General features: G+C 33.3%; 1 pseudogene; it reads right to left on the minus strand.

Moving 5' to 3' along the window:
- The window catches only part of LOC115291089, a 98634-nt pseudogene that overhangs the window by 18691 nt on the left and 56286 nt on the right, over positions 1-23657 (minus strand).

The raw sequence follows: 23657 nt of genomic DNA on the forward strand, positions 1-23657 counted from the left end.
TTAAAAAAAAGAAATATAATTCCTTGACTTTCAATCTTAGAAGGTTGTTATATAAGGCAAACTGGTCTAAATACATGAGATTCTCACTGGGCAGATACCTAGCAGAAATGCCTACCTAAGGAAAACAACAAATAATGCCTGTGTGCCAAACGCACATATAAAAGCGTCCAGATAAATATTTTTATGCTTGTGTTTTCTATATCTATCACCGAGAGCTTGAAATCATTTTTCTGTTTTCAATTTCATAGTCTCCTTGAGGGCTGAAAATATGAATGTACCAGTTATATTAGTTTTCTAGGACCACAGTAACAAAATGGGGGCCTTAAAACAATAAAAATGTATTGTTTCTCAGTTCTGGAGGCTAAAAGTCCAGAATCAAGGTGACATCAGGGCCATATTTCCTCTGAACCCTGTAGGGAAATCATTCCTTGCCTCTTCTTAGTTTCTGTTGTTTTGCTGGAAATCTTTGACATTTCTTGGCTTGCAGCAGCCTAACTGCAATCTCTACCTTTGTTGCCACATAGTGTCCCCATTGAATGTGTCTGCTTTGTATGTCATCTGCTATAAGGACAGCAGTCATAACAGATTAGGGGCCCACCCTACTACAGTATGACGTCATCTGAAATTAACTAATTACCCTTGCAATGACCTTGAAGTCACATTCTGAGATACCAGGGGTTAAGACTTCAACGCATCTTTTCTGGGTGAGGAAGGAGACAATTCAGTCCATTACATCAGTCGTAATTGAATTAAGATAGTTTTTTATTCGATAAAATATATAAACAGGTATGGGAAGAAAGTTTTAGTTTTATATTAATTTTCAAGGACCATTAATGCAAGTAATCTCTCAGGCAGTTTTGAAGAGTTAGACTGTTTTGATGGTCACATAATACATCTGTTAAAGAGCTTTCTCTCTCTCATTAGAATTGGAAAATTAAAATAAGTTAATGACTGACTGCTTGTAAAATCATTTTAATTATACTACAAATTGTGGCAATGTACCAGCATGTAAGAAAAACTATAACAAAATGGTCATATTTCTATTCAGTGTATTCACAATTTAGTGCCTCTGCTAAATTAAAGATTTTTTCTTAGAGACAATAAATAGTTCAGATGATTCACTGGTGATCCCAACAAACATGCTGATATTTTAAACTTCATTTATAGTCCATGCTTTCTGAACTGACTCTTAATTCTGTGATGAGGCTAGTTACTTCAGTTGGTTTGATTATTTTAGTTATTTTATCAGAATGCATTATAAAGGCCTTTATTAAATTAGCTTTCACTTATTCAAAGATTTCATTCCTTTTAATTTAGTGTACATTTTGTCTATTGAAGTTGTAATTTATATTCTATTTTTGAAATGGAAAATGAGTCAAACTGCACATTACATAAAATAAACATCCTGTGTGATGAGATAATAATTTTGCTAAACTGTAGACATTTAGACTAAAATTGTTTAATAGCAAAGTAATGGTTTGTATCCAAGTTTGCAATAGATATTCTGGGTATTTTCAAGGAGCTGTGGTGATAGTATTAACAATCATTTTCAATTTATTTTTCCCCAAGAATATTTGGGCAATTGTGCTCCATAATCTAATGATGCTGATCTTTATCTGTATCATTATTATAAAAAATGCTGTTAGTTCAGGAATCAATGTTTGCAGCTTCAACAATCTAAAGAAAAATCTGCTGAACTAATTTTATTTTAGTCAATTACATTTGGGCAATGAGGAATAAAACGGAGATGAGAAAGATTATGCAGTTTATGTTGGGAGTAAAATACTAAATCCATTTCACTAAACCCAAATGATTTAAAGGCTAAAAAGGAAGTCATTCTTCAGTGGATTTATTTTACTTTAAAAATGAGAGAGGTAACAAGAAAAGTTATCTTTCTGGAAAGATAGATTTCTTACATGCCCTTCCTACATGTTGAACATGTAATTTGTATGTCAGTTTAATGCAGAGAGAATTGGAAAGAAAAAAAAAATGTACATAGGTGTTTTGAAAAGAGCACTAAATTGGAATTAGAAATCACAGATTTTAATTATCTTACTTAAGCAGAAAGTATATATTTTAAATCCCTGGCCCTTACTTTCCCAATGGATAAAAGAGCTAGAATTAGGTAAAATTATATTCCTTCAGCTTAAATTTCCAGTCTAACATTCTATGATTTGGTATTCAAAGATCTTCAGAGCATTTTTAAGCATTGAAATGAGTTTATATTCCATCATCTTTAACTCATCGACACATTAACGGGAATATGACCAACTGTGAGGCAATCTCTTCCATTTGGTTAACCGTAGAATATGTGTTTTCTACTAGGAAGGTTTCAGGCGTTCTTAAATATCTTAGTGATCATTGCTCTTTTCTTAGCACAAGATCTCTTTTCTCATCAAAGATTTCCCTAAGGCTACTGTTTAGACAGTAGCTAAAAGATTTCTCTTTCTATGTGAATCTCCACAAGCTCTGTAAAAGTGACGCACTAAATTGGGGACCGATTATGTACCAATCATTGTCTTTTCTTGTTCATTGCACTGTGCATTTATATCTTTTTGATTCCTTTATGGAAATGAGTTAAGGTTTTATTAACCTTGTTATTTGGGCAAAAGTCTGAAATGTCAGATAGTTTTAAGTAACAATTAACTCCCGTCATCTTTTACCTGTGTGTGTTGCATAAAAGCATGTGTGTCCATTGATTCACTTAAAATACTTTGCTTAAAATGTTAGTTATTTATATTAGTGCAACATACTAATATATATATATATATATATATATATGAGTCATATAATAAATTGTCTTTTATAAATTGATTGTATTTCTTACAATGAACTCTTATTTTATTTGAAGTTCCTTAATCTGAGCACAATTGCAATTAACAAGGACTTTATAAATTAACAATTTTGTTTTAGACAATAATTTAAACTAATTTCATGTGTGCCCTTATTTTTAGAAGCCTATACCATATTTACATATAAAACACTTTAAGATAAACTTGTAATTTTTTTCTTTCATTACTTCCTACATTTCTCCTGAACCTCAAAGCTTCACTTGTTTCCTGGGACTGAAAAATCGGAGGCAAGTATTACACAAAGTGACAACTTCCTATGACACCTTATCACAGCTAGTGGCACTTCTAGATGTAATGTATCACAATTTAGGAAAAACTACAAGAAATTCTCCTCCCAGTCCCTGCTAGCATTATCTATCCAATGTGTAGATCTCTCCCAGTTCTTTAGCTACAAGAGACCAATGTTCACTCTAAACCAATTTCTTAAAGTCAGATAACATAAGAAGAAAATCTTGATTACAGAACAGCCACGGAAGGAGGTTAGTCAGAGGTTGAAATGGTTTCTTTAGAGAGTCCTGTTTTCCCTGGGCTCCCAAGCTACATAGGCTATTGTAAGTAATTATATTTTTTAAAAATTGCTTTAAATTTTGAAAATAATATTATTCTGAAAGTTGTTTATTTTAATAAAAATTGCTATAGATTTATTTCTCTTATGAAAAATTGGAAATTAAGAAGAAAAAGTCCATCTAGTGATCAATTACTCAGAAATAACTTTAAAACCATTGATGCACATCCTTTAGATGTTTTTCTAAGTATACCCATGTGAACACATTTAAAAGAGAGGGTTTTATATTCCCTGCTTTGTGAATTAATGAAACATCTGACAATGCCTTATGGATATCTTTGTGTGTTAGAAAAATTTGTAATTGATTACTCTGTGTTGTCCTATAGAAATCATTTCCTAGATGTTATCTAAATTGGTGTATTATATAGTCTTTGCATTTTCTCTTTACAAGAACGGTGATAAATATTTAATGTTATATTGAATTATCTGCATTTAAGATAATGACACTAACATATTTTGGAATAGATTGATATTACTGGCATATATTGCACATGTTTTATTAGTTAGACCTTATAGACTTCACAAAAATTAACTCAAAATGGATTATAGGTTTAAGTGCAAAAAGAAGAACAGGAGAAAATTGACATGACTTTGAATTTGGTGATGGATTTTTGGATATACCACCACAGTACATTCCATAAAATAAAGAGTTGATAAGTTGGACTTCTTTAAAGTTGAAAACTTCTGTTATGCAAAAGGTGACACCAAAAAAGTTAGAAGACAAGCCACAGACTAGGAAACAATACTTGCAAAAGTCACATCTGATAAGACATATCCAACATACACAAAGAACTTTTGAATCTCATCAATAAGAAAACAAATTCTTTAAAAATGGGCCAAAGACCTTAGACAACTCACCAAAGAAGATATGCAAATGAAAAATAAGCATGTGAAAAGATGCTCCACATCATAGGTGATCAGGGAAATGGGAATTAGAACAAAGTGAGTTAACACTTCACAACTATTAGAATGGCTAAAATACAGAACATTGACAACATCAAATGCTGATGATATGAAGCAACAGGAACTCTCATTCATTGCCGGTGGGAAGGCAAAATGGTGCAGTCACTATGAAAGACAGTTTAGTGGTTTCTTACAAAACTAAACATACTCTTATCATATGATCTCATAGTCGTGCTCCTTGTTATTTACCCAAAGCATTTGAAAACTCATGTCTATGCCCTAACATGCCCGTGGGTGTTTATAGGGGTGTTATCCATAATTGCCACAACTTGGGAAAACCAAGTTGTTTTTCAGTAGGTAAATGAATATATTCTGACATTCAGCACCAAACAACATCAAAAACAACCAAGAAAAGAAAAGAAAAGAAAACAACAACAACAATAAAAAACACATGAGCTGTTAAGCTGTGAAAAGACAGAGAACAATCATAAATGCATATTACTAAGTGAAAGAAGCCAATCTATAAAAGGTATACACCACATAATTTTAACTATAAGATATCCTGAAAAGGCATGACAGTTGTAAAATCAGTGGTTGCCAGGAGAGGGAAGTTGGGAATAAGTATACAAAAATAGGCTGAGCATAGCTTTGTTGAGCAGTGAAAATACTCCACTATATTACAATGATGTATATGTGTCATTACACTTTTGTCTAAACCTATAAAATTTAGAGCATCAAGAGTATTTCACTGAGATAAACCACAGTCTCTAGGTGACTATGATGTGTCAGTGTAGCTTCAGCCTTGGTTAAAAAAAGTCTGGCAAGTGGTATTGATACTGAAGGAGGCTATGCATGTGTGGGGGCAAGTTATATATAGCAAATGTCTGCTCCTGCCTCTCAATTCTGTTGTAAACCTAAAATTTCTCTAAAATATATACACACTTTAAAAAGGTTTAAAAAAGGAAAAAGGGACAATACAGTGGAAAAATCTGGAAAATGTCATCAGTCATCAAAAATTTAATGGATACATCAGAAATAGAACTAGCCAATATTATGTGCTACCCAAGGAGATACACTAGGAAGAGCATTAATCCAGTGATACATCTATTATTAGGATCTAATAATAGAAGATAAAAACAAATCCAAATTGAGGGGCATTTTGCAATGGATAGTATGCAATTAACAGAAATATTGGAGTCATGTATATCAAGAAAAGACTGAAGACTTGTTCCAGATTGAAAGAGATTAGAGAAATACAACTGAGCACAGCACAGATCTAGGATTGGGCCATTTTTTTGCTATTTTGCTGCGGACCAGTTTTACTGTTAGGGCAACTTACAAAAGTTAAGTGGGATCTCAGAGTGAGGGGTATGTAAGAGCTTTTTTTTATATCTTGTAATTTATCTTCAGTAAACATGAAGCTGTTTCAAAATAAGATTTCAAAAGTGACTCAAGCATAAAAAAACAAAATATTGAAGCAAGATACTTCAAGAGCATGTATAATTAAATAACAGACTTCAGTCAGCATATCTGTAGAAAAGACAACAATATTCAAGTTAAGCAAAAATTTATGTGTAAGTATCAATAAAAGCAAAAATTACATATATACAAGTAAATACAAATGAACAGGTCATATAACCTGCAACTATGCAAATGTGGAAACTGAGGACAATTGTAAATATATATTTTACCTGACCAATACAGCTAAATTTGTTTAGTCAGTATTTTTACTCATAGTGGAATGAATGGCAAAACGTAAGTATTTTATATGCATTTCCCTGTAATGCTCCCAAGAACCCTATCAAATAAATATTAGTGTCCTCCATGAAGGGAATTGTATTACAGAACATTGAGTTAACTCATTGCATAAAGACCTAGTGAGATTTAACATAAACAACTTAGCTATAGCACTGAGTGATAATTACCATTATTGTGTGGAAAACTGCCATATGAAAAGTTCCAATGGTTTTTTCCCACAAAGCAATACTGTTATATGGCCTGTCAGTGTTACATTGGTTACTGATGCCACAATTATTTTAACAATTGCTCTTTTGAGTTAAAATGGAAAATTGATTAACTTCAGTGTTTTTGAATAAATGAATTATAAAAGCTATAGATATCCAACTCTAAAAATAATGAACATATAAAACTATCTCTTGTATCTATATATTTTAATGGGAAAATCAGATAGTGAGGATAAATTTTGCAATTACTAGATTTAGGCTTTTTAAATTTTTTAATTTTTCAAGTCTTTATTTAAATTCCAATTAGTTAACCTACTTAATTAATACATTTTAAAATTTATTCATAAAAAGATCTTTGATTGATTACAGTAAAATGTTTATGTAACACTTAATAAAACATGGTTTTGACCTTTGAGAAGAGGAACACCTGATGACATTGCTTTTGTTTTTGTTCGCCATCTATAACTTTTCTCCTGATTCCTCCCCACCCTCAGATGTTCTTAATAAATTTAAGATGCACATTTAGCAGTTGCGTCTTACCACCTGCTCACTCGATTCCTGCCTTACATGGGTATTAGAATATTACATGGGTTATTCAGAATCTGTCACTACTGATATTGTCAATCTTTGCACAGAAGCCGTGTACGTTGACAAGTTGACAAGTTTTGTGGACACAGATATTCCTGAGTCAGTTTAAGGTTTAGAGGAGGAAGTAGGTAGGATAAACATAACATAAGGCATTTATGTTTGTTTCTATTTCAAAACATAAGGCACAATTTCTTTTTAATAAATTATAGTGTTCAATTAATCTAGAAAAGATATAAATACTTCAAGAATACAAAAATTATGATAACTTTTTAAATTATAATTTTTGATGATGAAAAATGACAGGTTTAATTGAAAAATAGTAAATGTGAAGTAATTTAATGAAAGATAATAGCTTTAAAAATATGCTAAAATCAATAACATTTTAATATACCAGATATGGTATAAAAGTTTACGGATACTAAAATCTTCAACCAGAGGGGATCACACAGAAGATAATTATGTCACAGTGCATGGGGGTCATATTACTTCTTCTGGAGATACAACTGTCCTCCCCTTTTCTCCCTCTCTTTCTTTGTCTCTGTCTCTGTCTCTGTCTCTCTCTCTCTCTCTCTCTCTCTCTCTCTCTCTCTCTCTCTCACACACACACACACACACTCACACACACACAAGCACACATCTATATGTGAGTTGAACTCACTCCATCAATCTCTGTTATAGAAAAAATGTAATCACAGAATACAGTATGATATAGTATGCTAAGGAATGACCATTCTTGTTAATTTTACGTTGATAATTTTGTTCGTGTACTTTCCTAAACTTTCAAATGTGGAAATTGTACAGGGATCATTTATAAGAAAACCTTTGAGAATATTGTTTAAGGTCTCTTTGACTACTGAGTAGTCCATCCTGGCTGTTTTATTTTTTTTATAACATCACCCAGTACAAAACATGGATCTATTTTAGAGCTTCTTGTGTTAAAAGTGAGAGATTCACAGAGGAATGCCTCTTTAAACTCTTCCTTCCTATGAAGAGCACAATGCAAATATTACTTTTCTATAAGTAATTTGGTGAAAAGATTTATTGAAAACTACTTTTGATGAGACTAGAATATTATATACAGAGAGAAAGGAGAGAGACATGATTACATAATTTCTGAAGTCTATTATTCTATTTCCTAATAGATATCTGTTAATAAAAAATAATCCTCCCTAGTACTCTTACCCAGTGTATTTGAAATCAGAACAACATAGGTTCTTCCTATGTGGGTTATGCATAAATACATTTTTCCCCTTTCTGTGAGTTAAATTTTTCCACCATCATAAAGTTCTCCTTTGTCCACTAAAATGATTCATTCAAATTAAGTTTTCATCAACACCATGCAATACAAAATAAAAAATAAACACTAATATATAAAGATAGAAGATTCTCACCATCTGAACATTCATTCTCAGGAAGCATAATCTCATTACAACCCAGAGTTGGCTATTCTTTGATCTGAAATCTGATTGTGTTGTTGTCCTCTGTGGGAACTAGAAGGGAATACCTAGGTTCAAAGCTTGAACTATTCAGTGTATCAGATGAGCATCAGCAATTTAGATGGAGATGAGCTTTCTCACTAGGTGCCTTTCTGCTACAAAGCTAACGTCTATCCATGTAATGTTTTCCCAGGTCGTGAAAGTATAACTTATTTTGAGAGTGTAATTTTTAATTTTTCATAGATCTTGTGTTTTTCATAAAGTACAGATTTGAGAATCAATATTTATCTTCTCCTATTTTCAATACAAAACTTTCTGGAATCCCTAGTTAAATTTCAATCCAGAATATGTCACTGACTAAATCCTCAAAAGAAAATAGCCTAAATTTTCTAGGAAGAGAGAAGCTATAATAATCCAATACTGAATTTCCTTATCTTCTTTCTCATCTTTTCTTACCTAATTTAGAAAATCACAAAGAACATTTTAGAGACAAAATTATCTAATGTGTATAGAATTCATAAAATGTCTACGTATTGTTTATCTGAGCCAGAGAAAGAGAACTGGAAGATTTTGCCCCCAATTTTTTTTTATCTTCCTTTACTAGGCACACACACACACACACACACACACACACACACACACACACACTCTCTTGTGCCTAGATGATGTCATATGAAAATTTACTGCATTTGGAATATGCCTGGTGATGTAATTGTTACAGGGAAACAAAGATGAATACTTTATATCTATGATCTCTAGGAGCTATTTTTAATAGGGTAATACAACGGTCCCAAAGATCACCATTTCATTTAGATGAAAGCTAACTTTTTCTTAGAAAAGTCTTGCTATTTTAAAAGTATAGGCCTATTATTTTTCTTTTCATCTCTTTCTGTTCTCTTGACACTGTAAATTGAAGGTAGCCAGAAATAGAACAGAGGTCAATCTTTTTTAATCAAAGAAAGAACCATAAAAAATATCTTTTTAATTTATGTTTTATCATTTTTTTCGTTTTATTTTTGAGAGAGAGAGACAGAGTGTGAGTGAAGGAGGGGCAGAGAGAGGGAAACACAGAATCTGAAGCAGGTTCCAGGTTCTGTTCTGACATCTAAGAACTCAATAGGGGACCTGGAACCCACAAACTCTGAGATCATAAACCTCAGCCAAAGTTGACTGGGCCATTCAGGTGCCCTAAGCATCCTTTTAACTTAAAACAAAATTATCTATATGGCATTTATTCTTTGAAATCTTTTTCTAAATAGAAACAGTACCTTTCAATCATTTTGCAGATTATTTCTCTTCCCTTACATTTATACATTTCACATAGACATGTTCCTTGCAGAACATAAAGAAAGCAAATTATAAAGTTTTCTATTGGAAACAATAACAAAAATTGTTAATTGGAAAGGTATGCATAACATAATATGAATAATATCTTCAGTATCAATGCTAGATACATAAAAATTCCACATAGTACTAAATAAAACTGATTTGTATGTATTTAAATTTAAGTAAAATAAGATATTACTCTATGCAATTTTCTTTTACATAAAAGTATGCTGAATTTCTAACAAATAACACTCTAGTGTTTATGAACACATATTCAGCAAAACAACTACTTCTGAGGGCTCTCCATATATGTTATTTATAAACAAGGGTACCTTCGTGAAGCTGGTGTATCAAATAATCTTTTAAGAAAAAATTTAACTTGTATTACTCCTCAGAGCTTATTATTTAATAATACTGATTATAAATATCAGGGATAAAGACAGTTCAATTTTACCCAAATTTTGCCTTTTCTTAGCAATTTCCTTTGGAGTACGAACTCATATACAGCTAAGATTTTGAATAAAACAATTCAGTAAAGAAGGATGGATGGATGAATGGATATCTACCTATATATTATGGCTATATAGTATATCTAGACCTAGATGTACAAATCAAAATATTGTGAACTATACTCTTGTATGTATCTAACCTTGGTAAATTCCATATAGCCACAAGTCAAATTTGGCATAAATGGCTCGTGCCAGATAAAATGGTAATCCTAAGGGAAGTCACAATCACTGGTTACTATAAAAGAATAGGTGGTGCTGTGTTAATTTTTTGAATAGACAATTAAATAAAACACAATATATGTGCGAATCATATGTGCCTAAACTGTTAATGAGGAGATCACAGAGTGGCACAAATAGTTGTGATTTAGCAGAAAAGGGGGGAAAAGCCAGCTGAGATAGCAAATGACTTAGTAATTGGCATTAAAGAATGTAAAAGCCATCTTTTAAAACAGAGATTTAGCTACTAAATAGAGCTAAATTTGTCCCTGTTCATAGAGACATATGGTCCGTTTACAATTTAAAAAAAATAATAATTTGAAACACAAAGTTCTCCACATGCAAAAAATCCTCAAAGAGTACAAATGATAAGATCTTGTAAAACTTAAGTATAGCCAATAGTAAAAGCACACCAATTTAGAAAAAAGAAGTAGAAATGCAATATAAGATGATATCAAGATTAAAGAGTTGTTTAGGGCCACGTTGGTGACTCAGTTGTTTGAGTGTCTTACTTTTGATTTCGGCTCAGGTAGTGATCTCAGGGTATGGAATTTAGCTCTGTGTCAGGCTTGGCACTGAGCATAGAGGCTACCTATGATTCTCTCTCTCTCTCTCTCTCTCTCTTTCTTCCCCTCCCCATTCATCATTCTCTTCTGCTCTCTCTATCTCTGTCTCAAAAAAAAAAAAACGGAGCTGGTTAAATTTTCACATTAGGAATCTTTTTCATTATTAGTTTCTCTTCATCCCCCTGCCCCTTCTCATGATTAATGCACATGTTCAACACCTCTAGAGACATTAAACAAATTTGGCTTTATAACGAAAATTTTGTGACTGTTATAAAATTATTTTTATTTTTTTCTAAATTCATTGGCAAGAAATGTTTTCTCTCTCTTTCTGCTGTGGATTTCTTATTAACATCTTGTATCTAATAATCCCGGGTGACATAAGTATGTGAGATCTCCTGAAAATTTAGTTTGTGACACATGAATTTCACAGTAAGATCCAGGTTGCTCCCACTTTTGACAATGGAGGTGGGAGGTCTGCTGTAGAGCCTCCAGTCTCCTTCATTAATTCTGCTTTCTCTTGCTTTCAAACTTTCCCTCTTTCCTCTCTTGTCCTATCTTTCTGACCCACAACTGCTTACCACCCAGCTTGTCCCTTCAAACTAAATGGTTTGGGTAGCAGCTTGTTTTTATTATTATTATTATTATTTTTATGTGGCATAGTCACATTAAAATCATAATATACTAAAGTAAATGAATAAGATCTTTCTGTGGAATTACAGGCACCCCGTGAATGCAAGGAAGACCAGCATGACTTTAAGCACATATGAGATATATGTAACACTCCAAAAATCTTAATAACTGTTCTACTTACAAGGAAGACAATTAATGATTGCTATTGAAACTTAGTCCAGGGGCGCCTGGGTGGCTCAGTCAGTTAAGCCTCCGGCTTCGGCTCAGGTCAGATCTCACGGTCCTGGGTTCGAGCCCCACGTCTGGCTCTGTGCTGACAGCTAGCTCAGAGCCTGGAGCCTGCTTCCGGTTCTGTGTCTCCTTCTCTCTCTGCCCCTCCCCCTCTCATGCTCTGTCTCTCTCTGTATCAAAAATAAATAAAATATTTTTTAAAAAGTCACTTAATCCAGTTGGTTGGTTTAGAGATTACCAAAACATTCCTATCCTTGTCAGTCTGTTTCATATCCAAACATTGATTACTAGGGAAACCTAATAAAGGAATTTATAATAAGCGCAAGAAAGTCTACAGTCACAGTTGGTTATAATACTTCAATATACACCAATTAATATAAAACTAGTAGGTGTCTTTGTGAAGAATGATATTATTAGTATTTAATCATTTGAAATTATCTTTTTAATTAGTGTATATTATCTTGGGAAATATATAAAATTTAAGATGGTTACCCTACACTGTTAGTTAATATGAAGAGATTTCTGAACCTCAAATTTCAATAAATTTTGTTTTCTGATAGGATATTGTAGGGTAGCATCAAGCCACAGCTCCTTCTTAAGTAACTGGAATAAAATAAATGGAAATACTGAAATATGTCATATTTAAAGATATTGGCAGGTTGTGGAAGGAGCAGTGTGTAAAGGTATGAAGAGGGAAGAAATTTTCTTCAGCCACATGGATCTCATATCCATTTTTGAGAAAAATTTAATGTTAATGGGGAAAACCGAGGTAAGGCAAAAAGCAGTACTCTACTATATTTTCATCTCTTGTATATTTACGGTTATCTAATGGTAGACATTGTTTTAAGTCAAAGGATTCTTAATGTTAAAACAAACAAACAAAACCAACAACAAGTCATCAGCTATGCACGAGTTACAAGATATAATATAAATATAGGTTTAAAACTAAAAGGAAAGTAAATCTAAATTGCAAAGCTCTATATTGTAAACAATGAAAAAATGGAAGGGTTCTATACCCCTGTTAATTACAAAATACATAAATCTTCACACTAAACGTGTTTTGGGGGGAAAAGATAATGATTTAAGCTTTAATCAAGAAAAGTTCATGCCATTTTTAAAACACTTTGAATTCTGTAAAAGGAGCGAAGGCACTGACAATACTAAACTGAGATATCTAAAAATCAACATGCATATTGAAGATTTAAACCAACCTTTTTCAATGCCTGATAAATCAGGCATAAAACATATTAGTGATATATAGTGTTTGAATGAATGATCGATTAATACTTAGTGTATATGTTTCGAAGACTACACCCAAAACCTATTGAAAACTTTTCCTTGTTAAAATTGGTCATATACTGGGGTGCCTGGGTGGCTCAGCTAGTTAGGCATCCAACTTTGGCTCAGAGCATAATCTCACAGTTCTTGGGTTTGAGCCCCATATTGAGCTCTGTGCTGACAATCTCTGGCCTGCTTTGAATTCTGTGTCTCCCTCTCTCTCTCTCTGCTCCTCCCCCTTGCACTCTGTGTGTGTGTGTGTGTATCTCTCTCTTAAAAATAAACAAATATTTAAAAAATTAAAATGGATCATATACTGAGTATGGGAAAAAATAAGTCTCAACAAGTTAGCATCATACATCATATGCTTTGGTCACAGTAGATTTAAACTAGAAACATAAAGATAGCTTTGAATCACCAATTAGTTAAAGTAAGATACTGTCAATAATTTATGTGTCAAATAAGAAAATACAGTGCACATCAGAAAATTCCATGAAAAATTTTAGGGGTGCATGGATGGCTCAGTCTGTTAAGCATCCTACTTTGGCTCAGGTCATGATGTCATGGTTCGTGGGTTCAAGCCCCACATCAGGCTTTGTGCTGACAGCTCAGTCTGGAACCTGCTTCAGATTCTGTCTCCCTCTCTCTGTCCCTTCTCCTCTTGCTCTCTCTCTCTCTCTCTCTCTTTCTCTCTCTCTCTCTCTCTCTCTCTCTCAAAAATAAAGATTAAAAAATTAAAAAAAAGAAAATTCTATGAAAAAAACGTAAAAGTCTAAAAAAATCATGCTCAAGAATTTAAAGGGCTAGGTCCCTGGCTGGCTCAGTCAATCAGGTGTGACTCTTGATCTTGGGGCCATGAGTTTAAGTCCCATGTTGGGCATTTAGTTTACTTTAAAAAAAAAAAAGAAAGAAAGAAAGACTCAGTATGCTTAATTAGTTATTCAAAAGTCCCTTGCTAAATTTTAAACATTTTTTGATGTACAGATTCAGTAAAATATCAGATCATTAGAAGGTTTATGTTTATTTTTGAGGGAGATTTGTAGTCCGATTTTCAAGTTTAAAATGAAAATTTAAATAATCAAGGTTCTACCAGATTTAAAACTTTAGTAAAACTAGAATCAGTGAAAGTGAATGTAATTTACCAAAAATAGATAAACTGACTGAGTGACAAAATAGACTCACAGTCTGTCACTGTATTGATAATAGCGTTGCCCACTGCAGTTTGGACAGGAAATGACTGATCTTCTCAATCAAGATCGCTTAGAGTGATTGGATAGCCTCAAATGGAAAACAAAATTAAAAACCCTTTGATTCCCCAATATGCCATTCATAATAATTATTCAGAGTGTATCACGGAGTAAAATGTATGACTCTGTGGTTGTCTTGATTCTACATTATATAATCAAATTTTTATTTAAGTGCTTTTATTTATAGTCATATATTTAATATTAAGCTCTAGAGGTTAATGTTAATACAATTAGCTTCCTTCCTAGACAGTATACTTTTCACTGTTGGAAACAAAAATGTGTTGACTTTAATTCACTTTAGTCCGACCTCTTTGGTAGTAACTGACAAAAAATGAATATTAAATGTTTGATAAAAAATATTGTGTTGCCTACAAAAATACAAAGATCAGTTGTTGACTAGAGTTTGGGTGATGTTGTCTTTCTTTTTTCTGATAACTATGACCTCTCAAAGACTGCAAACATTTGCAGTATGCAATATGCAAAAATTTTGATACCATTTTCAACATACTGATTATATTGGGGAATAGTATTTAAAAGTCTTCAGATATATTAAACTGTGATTCAACAGACCAAGTCCTGCAAATAAATAATGTAAAGGACTTGGCATTGAAAAATGTCTCTAAATTATTTGTCTTGTGGAAATAAGAATAGATGGAAAACAATTTCACCATCTTGTTTTCCCTCACACAAAATCTTTCTCTTCCTGCACCTAAATGTAAGTAGAGATAACTTTTATGTCTACAGCACCCTGGACAACATTGCAACTTAAAACAATAAAAATTTAGAGTTATTTTTGGACACATTTTATCTGATTTAACTAGAATAGAAATGTTAACAAGTGTCACATTGTAGAATATCCTCTAAAGAGCTTCATCTTTCATGATACATTTCTGGTCATTTTCTTTCTCGTCTGAGATTTTGATATCTATTTATCTTCTGGAATGATGGTACCTGGACAGTTTTATCTGTAAATAAGAAATTAAATGGGACAGTTTTGTAACAGATGAGACTCATCTTTCTTATATTTTGACCTTGTCATATGTTCTCCGATATATGATGGTATTCCATAGAAGAAATTTTAGTGAAATACAGCATGCTACACTACAGAACTTACTGGATTAGTACTCATCATTTCTTTTTTTTTTTAACATTTATGTATTTTTGAGAGACAGATCATGAGCAGGGGAAGGGCAGAGAGAAAGGGAGACACAGAATCTGAAGCAGGCTCCAGGCTCTGAGTTGCCAGCACAGAGCCCGAACGCAGGGCTGGAACCCACGAATTGTGAGATCATGACCTGAGCCGAAGTCAGACCAACTGAGTGCCCAGGTGCCCTAGTAACTGTCATTTCTGAATTAAAATTCTCTGATCATGTTTTCTCACTTGTCACGTGAAGTTGATTATCCATGCTTGATGGTAGAATATAAATGGCTAGTAAAGTATCTAAAAGATCTTGGCTCCAAGTAGTATTAATTTCTAGTAATATTGAAAATATTGTTTTAATGTTAATATGGTTTTCAGATTTTCATATTATCTTAATGGTGTATATTTGAATGCATTTTTATCATGTTGATACATCTAAATGCTATCTTTTATGTCAGTCCTTAATGTATTGAAGGCATATTCTATCAGGATTACTTGTTCTAAGAACAACTTTTATGGATTGTGCCTCTAGTACATACTTTAGAGAAAAGTTATACCATTTTTCAGAGCCCGAAATGTATATCTCTGTTATAGTCAAAGTTTTAAAGAACATAATTCTGTGGGTGATTATATAATAAAAGCAAACCCACCTTACTTCCCATTTTCTATAATTACAAAACTATACACGCACTTGCTTGGGCCAGAACCTAAGGCTGATCCTTCTTTCCCTTAACACCACTTATCACAAACAAAGGCACATGTTTTCTGTATTCTTTCCAAACACAGCTCAAATTCTTCCCTTCTTCGCTATTTCCCATCATAAAAGGCTATTCCCTGTCAACAGCCTCTTACACATTGCACCCTGCTGTCGGTACCTAATTGACCTCCTTCCTTCCATTTTTTTGTCAGACTAAGGTTAATTTTCAGTAGAAAATCTTCTCAAAATGTAGATTAGATCAGATTGCTCCCTGGTCCATTGTAACATTTCAGCAAATTGCTATTACAGGCATCTTCCATGCGATACACAGGCGTATACAAACGGGTCTCATCTCTCCAGTCTAATTTCTTTCTTCTGCCTCTTTCTCTCTGTCTGTCTCTCTTTCCATCTCTCTGTCTCTCTGTCTGTCTCTCTCTGTCTGTCTCTCTCTCTTCTCTGGTATCTTCAAGCATATGGGACTTTGTATCCTCAGATTTACCACAATCATTCCTACTGTAGGAAATGGTTTTCATGTATCTAAAAGACTTTCTCCAATTTTTCCATAATGTTTTTTCTTTATGATTATTTGCCATTCAAATGTCACTCTTTTAGACACCTCTTTTACTTTTTTCTTTCCATTACCCCATTGTAATTACTACATAGTTTTTACACATCATCACACTGATATAATATTGTTTATTTTTGTGTTTATGGACTTAACCACTGTGGCATGAACTTCATCAGCCTTGTTTACAAGGTAATCTCTGTGCCTAGAACAAGGCTAGGCATATAGATGTTTGATATTCTACAAACAGTTGGTAAATTATTGCAGGTATCAGATTCAAAGACAGTGGGGTAAAAATACAACCTCAAAACTCAAGTGACCTTAAATAATAAGGATTAATGTCTCATTTATTAATATGTCTATTCTAGATAAATTAAGGTCTGTCTCTCACATCTCCCCATCCAGGGATCCAGTCTATTAGAAGAGCCACTAAATTGCCATTTTTCTGTCACTGTGGCAGAGGGAAAGAGATCTCACTAGGTTTATCTATTGACAATTAAATTCTATTTGGCCACGAATCAGACCACTACCGCTTAACAATTAGTTGGCCTAACCTAGTCAGATGGCCCAAGTGAATGGGATGTAGTACATGGTAAAATACTATTGAATAGAAGGGCAGAGATATGAAAATATTTGGGAACACAGTGCAATAAGTATTGCAGTTCATAATTGACAGAAAGGTAAATTTACTGAGCGATAATCATAATCTGATATACAATGATATCTGGGAAGTGTTGCCAAATTTATAACAAATCTCCCTAGATAAAACGTCAGGGATAGAGAAGTGGGTTAGATAGAGCCAAGATACAATGATTTTATTCACGTTTCTTATATTTTTATGTTTCCCACTAGCAAACAGATTTTTTCTAATGATCTGCTAATTTAAGGAACAAAGCAAGTCTAGGAAGGTGGACAGTGAATTATCTATGTCTTAATCTTGCTGCTATAGATGTTTTTTGATCTTTTATAACCAAGCTTATTCTTGTCTTCTGTCAGTATCTTGCACACTTAGAACACGACTGACAGAAATTTACTTTGATGGTGTGATGTTGATCTGAACTTCCATATCTACAGCTGCTATCATTATTATCACCTTCAAAGAAAAACAGTATTGCTAATAAAATGATCCATTGGTTTACACAAAGGTAGCAATGAGTTGTTGATTACCTCATAGGCAAATTAGTTATTGATCAACTCTGTTTAAAAAAATCACATAACTCTCTTGGATCTTTTCCTTTATAACCTGATATTTACCATAGAATAAAAATTATGAAAATATCTATCTTTATGGAAAATAGCTATTTATTATTTTATATTTTAATTTGTCTAATTTTATAGGAAGGTTAAATAGAGGACAGATAACAAAGGAAATATTTGAGACTGAATCCATTTTGAAAAATGTCCTAATTACAATGCTGATGCCAATCAATGCTCATTTGAATGGAATTAAATTAATCCGGATTGCGGGGGTAATTAAGTCCCTTGTTAGTACCTATTGAGACTGCAGAACCTTTGCCTTCCCATAATAAACATATTATGTTGGATCAGGAAACAATACTAAAACCAAAAATGAGAGTTTGGACATCCACTGAACAAAAAAACTAGAAAATAACCCTACCTAATATTTTCAACTAAATACAAATCATCTAGTATTATATAATTTATTTTACATACATCTAGTTTCAAACATTTGATCTGCAATAAATCACTTATTTATAAAATTAGTGATGCTAGAACTTCAGTATTCTATAGGAGAGCTCAGTGAAATCTTCATTCTTTATGTAAAGGCCATCTTAGCTGGAGAACGGGTATTTAAAATCCTGTCATGCTTAATAAGACATAGCTTGTGTTCTAAGCTACTTTTTGATCTTAATGCTTCATCTTGTTATAAAGCTAAAATACTTTAACTCTGTCAGAGGTTGTTTTCTCTTTGAACCTAATCCGGTTTCACATGGATCACCCTAGCCATTCCCCACTGCCTGACTCTAATCAACATAAAGAAACTTAACTCCCATTATACATCATCCATTTACTTATTTGTCAGTCCTAATCATACATGTACAGGCATTATAGAATTACTACAACTTACTCCTGTGAAAAAAAGATTTTACCAAATAGAATACCATTGTTTTGTTTAGTATTAAAATAAACAATGTAGGTGTAGGGGCACCTGGCTGGCTCAGTTGGGAGAGGATACAACTCTTGATTTCAGGGGCATAAATTCAAGCCCCACCTTGAGTGTAGAGATTTACTAAAAATTAAATCTTTAAAAAATTAAATTAAATTAAAAATAAACAATATTTTCCAAAATTAGTTAGGACAGCACCATTGTCCCCCCCACCTTTAATGAGGTCTTATGTATTTGTAAAATATTGATTCTCTTACATAGTCTGCATTCTATTGAGATCCTTTGCCATCCTAGATTTTTTTAATATGCAGAAAGTTCAGTGGATTTTGACAAATGCCTCATATCATATATTGGCCATTCTTTTTATTCACAGTCATTATGCTGAATAAGGTCACTGTGAACACCAAATTTTTTCATATTGAGGTGTTGTTTCTAGGAGGAATTAAGGGTGAGGTTTCTACTATATTTTGATCATGGTATTTTTTTTTTAAATCAATACATAACCTTTCCAAATGTGTGTTTTTGTTTATAGACCCTGTGTGTGTGTGTGTGTGTGTACATGTGTGTATATGATTCATTGATATTGAACTCAAAACCAATAGTATTATAACTTACGTCTGGATGAAGCTTTTCTAATACGCATATTTAATCTGTAAAGAATAACAAAGCCTTTTTTCCTTAGGAACACTTATAGTATCTCACAGAGCAAAAGGTTTACTTCCGTAAAGTTTAATTTAACAATTTTTCTTTCTGATTGTGAATCTGATATTATATATGAAAATTCATAACATCACATAAATTTTTCTATAAATTTTATACTTTTGAATTTACATTTATGTCTATGGTATATTTTGAGTTACACTTTGTGTTAGATGCAGGCAGTAAGTTTTGTGTTTGTTCTTATTGTTTGCTTCTTGTGCATATGGACATTAAATTTTTCAGCATTAGTTATTAAAAAAACTATCTTTCTATAATGAATTGTCTTTGTGCTTTTGTCAAATATCCATTCACTTTGTTTGGATTGACCTATTTTTGTGCTGTCTGGTTCCATCAATGTGCCTTTTCTTTTGCTAATACCACACTCTATTGATTATGATGACTTTATTGAAATCAGGTTATTCTGAGCCCTTTCACTTTGATTTTCTTTTTCACATGGAGCTTTAGAAATTTCCTTTTGCTTTACCCTTTCCAGGACCTTTGCCTTTCCACATAAATTTTATAGATAGTTTGCCAATATAGACACAAAGCTTCCTGGAGTATTGAAATTACATTGAGGGGTGCCTGGGTGGCTCAGTTGGTTAAGTGCCCAACTTTGGCCCAGGTCATGATCTCATGTTTTGTGGGTTCAAGTCCCGCGTTGGGCTCTGTGCATATAGCTCAGAACCTGGAGCCTGCTTCAGATTCTGTGTCTCTTTCTCTCTCTTCCCCTTACCCACTCATGCTCTGTTTCTCTCTGTATCAATAATAAATAAACATAAAAAATGAAAAAAAAGAAATTACTTTGAATCTACATATAAAATTAAGAACAAATGGAATCTTAATATTAAGTTCTTTCCTCCATGAAAATGGTCTCTCTCCAATCATATAGATCTTCTTTAATTTCTTTATCTGTTTTCTAGTGTTCCGTATGCACGTTGTACACATATTTTGTTAATTGACACCCAAGCACTTTCTTTGGTGCTTTTATAAATGGTATTGTTTTCCTTGATTTCACATTGCAGTCATTCAGGGTTTGTACATGGGAAAATGATTAGCTTTTAACCATTAATCTTGTATCTTACAATCTTACCAAACTTGCTTAATAATTCCAGCTGTTCCTTTATAGATTCTTGGGAATTTTCTATGTAGAAAATCGTGTTGTTTATGAAAACTGAAGGTTTCATTTCTTTCTTTTGAAAGCCAGTATTCCCTTTTCTTACCCATTGCCCTTGCTAGTCCTTCTGGGAAAAAAATTTAGCGTGGTAATAAAGTAGGACATCCAAATCTTATTCTCAGTCCTAACTCTCTCACGATTGAGTATGGTGTACATTTTCTTTTTTCAAATGTGTCTTTCCATGCTTAGTATATTGCTTTGTTAATGGTGCTGTAATAAAGAATTAACTGGGTACTTAATAGGAGCTTCTTGTCTCACAGTTCCAGAGACTAAAAATTTATAATCAAATGAAAGAGATAAAATATATTTTATTTACATTTTATGAGGGGTCCTTTCATAAATATTTTAATTTTAAATATTTTATATTGTGTGTTAACTCTTCAAAAGTTTAATTTCTAGAATTTGTTCATTGTTCACTACAATACTATAAATACCTCTTTTTTCTTTGCAAAAGGCAAAATTCTGACACTATTTGCCATCAAGGGATGGCAGTTTACTGATAATCTTAGATAAGTAATTATAGAAATTGTCACATAAAATACAGAATACAAATGAAACCTAACTAGGGGCCCCTGGGTGGCTTTGTTGGTTAAGTGTCTGGCTTCCAGTTTCAGCTCAGGTCATGATCTCACGGTTCATGGGTTCGAGCCTCGCATCGGGCTCTGTGCTGACAGCTCAGAGCCTGGAGCCTGCTTCGGATTCTGTCTCCCTTTCTCTCTGACTCTTCCCTGCTCGTGCTGTCTCTCGCTGTCTCTAAAAAATAAAAAACATTTTAAAAATTAAAAAAAATGAAACCTAACTAAATATGAGCATAGGCATAGTGTCAGAGAAACCATTTAAGCTAGAATTGGCATTCTAATAAATTCTAAACTCTGATAATTGGCATGGATGCTTCCTCTATTTAACTTAGAATCATCTTAATTAAAAAGGATTTATATAAATAAAATTGGTTTTGAAGAGTTTTAACAAGTATCAAGAAAAGTTGGACCAGTTTTCCAAAAGCAATATGAAATAAATATTTGTTTCCATATCAAAATCTAGATATGTGCTTAGGATAAATTGGACTTAGAGCAAAAATTAATTTAAAACATGACACATGGCAATTGTTAGATGGAGTATAATCTGTTAATCCATATATGTCCCTGGGCCCCACTTTCTGGATGATTCATTGACCTTTTACATTTTGTATTTAAAATACTCATAATTTAATATAAAATAATATAAATTGACATGAAATTAAACAAAAGAGTATTCCTGTCTCCATGATTCTGAAAAATTTCCAAATTCCAACTTTCAAAATTATAAAACGTAAATGTTTTTAAATATTTCTATAGAAAATAATTTTTGTACACATAGTTTCTGAGGCATCTGGGTGGCTCAATTGGTTAAACATCTGACTCTTCATTTCGGCTCAAGTCATAATCTTGTGGTTTGTGAGTCTGAACCCCGCAGTGGGCTCTGTGATAAAAATGGAGTCTGTTTGGTATTCTTTGTTTCTCTCTCTCTCAAAATAAATAACTAAACTTAAAAACATTGTTTCTGTAAAAAGTGATGTAAGAGCCATTGAAAAGAGATTTCTTAACTTCCTATTGTATAACAAAGTTTAAAAAATTGGTTTTATGTACGTTCAGTTCACTTCTTGTAAAATAAGGAGGTAGAGGATATAATTTTTTGAAAAAGAACATTTGTTTTTTCCTGGGAAATGTGCCTCTTTTAACATTACCTGTGTCAGTTAACAGTGTCACCAGCCTCACAGTTATTTATAGATCCAGGATTGGAGTGATTATTTCTGGATAAGGTCCCTGAATACACAACCCCATCTGGATTTATAACCTTTGAGAACTTATATTTTTGCACTTTCTGTCTCTCTTGTCTGAAATCATCTTACTATGGGAAATTTTCATATCAAAATATCACCAGGCAATTGAAACTATGAGTCTCACACTGGGAAGAGGATACAAGCTTGACCACCGAAGGTAAAGGAGGTCCCTGGGGAGGGCATTGTACTCACATGCACGTCTACATGTTCTAAAAGAAGAGATACAGGCACAGAATTCCTTTCTTTATTTTCTTTTTTGTGATTTTTTAAAATGTCTTTATATTATTTTTGAGAGAGAGAGAGACAGTGTGCGAGTGGGGGTGGAGCATAGAGAGAGGGAGACACAGGATCTGAAACAGACTCCAGGATCTGAGCTGTTGTCACAGAGCCTAACTCAGGGCTCGAGCTCATGGACCATGAGATCATGACCTGAGCTGATGTCGAATGCTTATCCTGCTGAGCCACCCAGGCGCCCCACACAAAATCCCATTCTAAGAGGATTATGGTGTATATCAGGAAACACCAATGAAGTCTGAGGATACTAATCATCAATCAAAATATCAAGATACATACATAAAGGGGTTCCTGGGTGGCTCAGTAAGTTAATTGTCCAACTTCGGCTCAGGTTATGATCTCACGGTTCGTGGTTTGAGCCCCGTGTTGGGCTCTGGACTGACAGCTTAGAGCCTGAGGCCTGCTTCAGATTCTCTGTTTCCCTCCCTCTCTATCTCTCACCCCTTCACTCTGTCTCTCTCTCAAAAATAAATAAACATTAAAAAAGATATGTACATAAAAATGGATAATAACATTAGGTATATACATCTGTTTACAACTATATATATATATATATATATATATATATATATATATATATTCTAGTAAATTTAAGAACCATAAATATGCTGAGTGAAGTAAGCCAGGCAGAGGACAGAAACCATATGTTTGCACTCATAGGTCTAGCAGGAAAACAAGAGAGACCTAATGGAGAACCAGGGGGAGCGGAGGAGGGAGAGAGAGTTGGGGAGAGAGAGGGATGCAGAACTTGAGAGACTATTGAAAGCTGAGAATGAACTGAGGGTTGGGGGGGAGGGGGGAGGGGGGAAGACAGGTGGTGGTGATGGTG

The sequence above is a fragment of the Suricata suricatta genome, chromosome 5, assembly GCF_006229205.1.
Source record: "Suricata suricatta isolate VVHF042 chromosome 5, meerkat_22Aug2017_6uvM2_HiC, whole genome shotgun sequence".
Lineage (NCBI taxonomy): Eukaryota > Metazoa > Chordata > Mammalia > Carnivora > Herpestidae > Suricata > Suricata suricatta.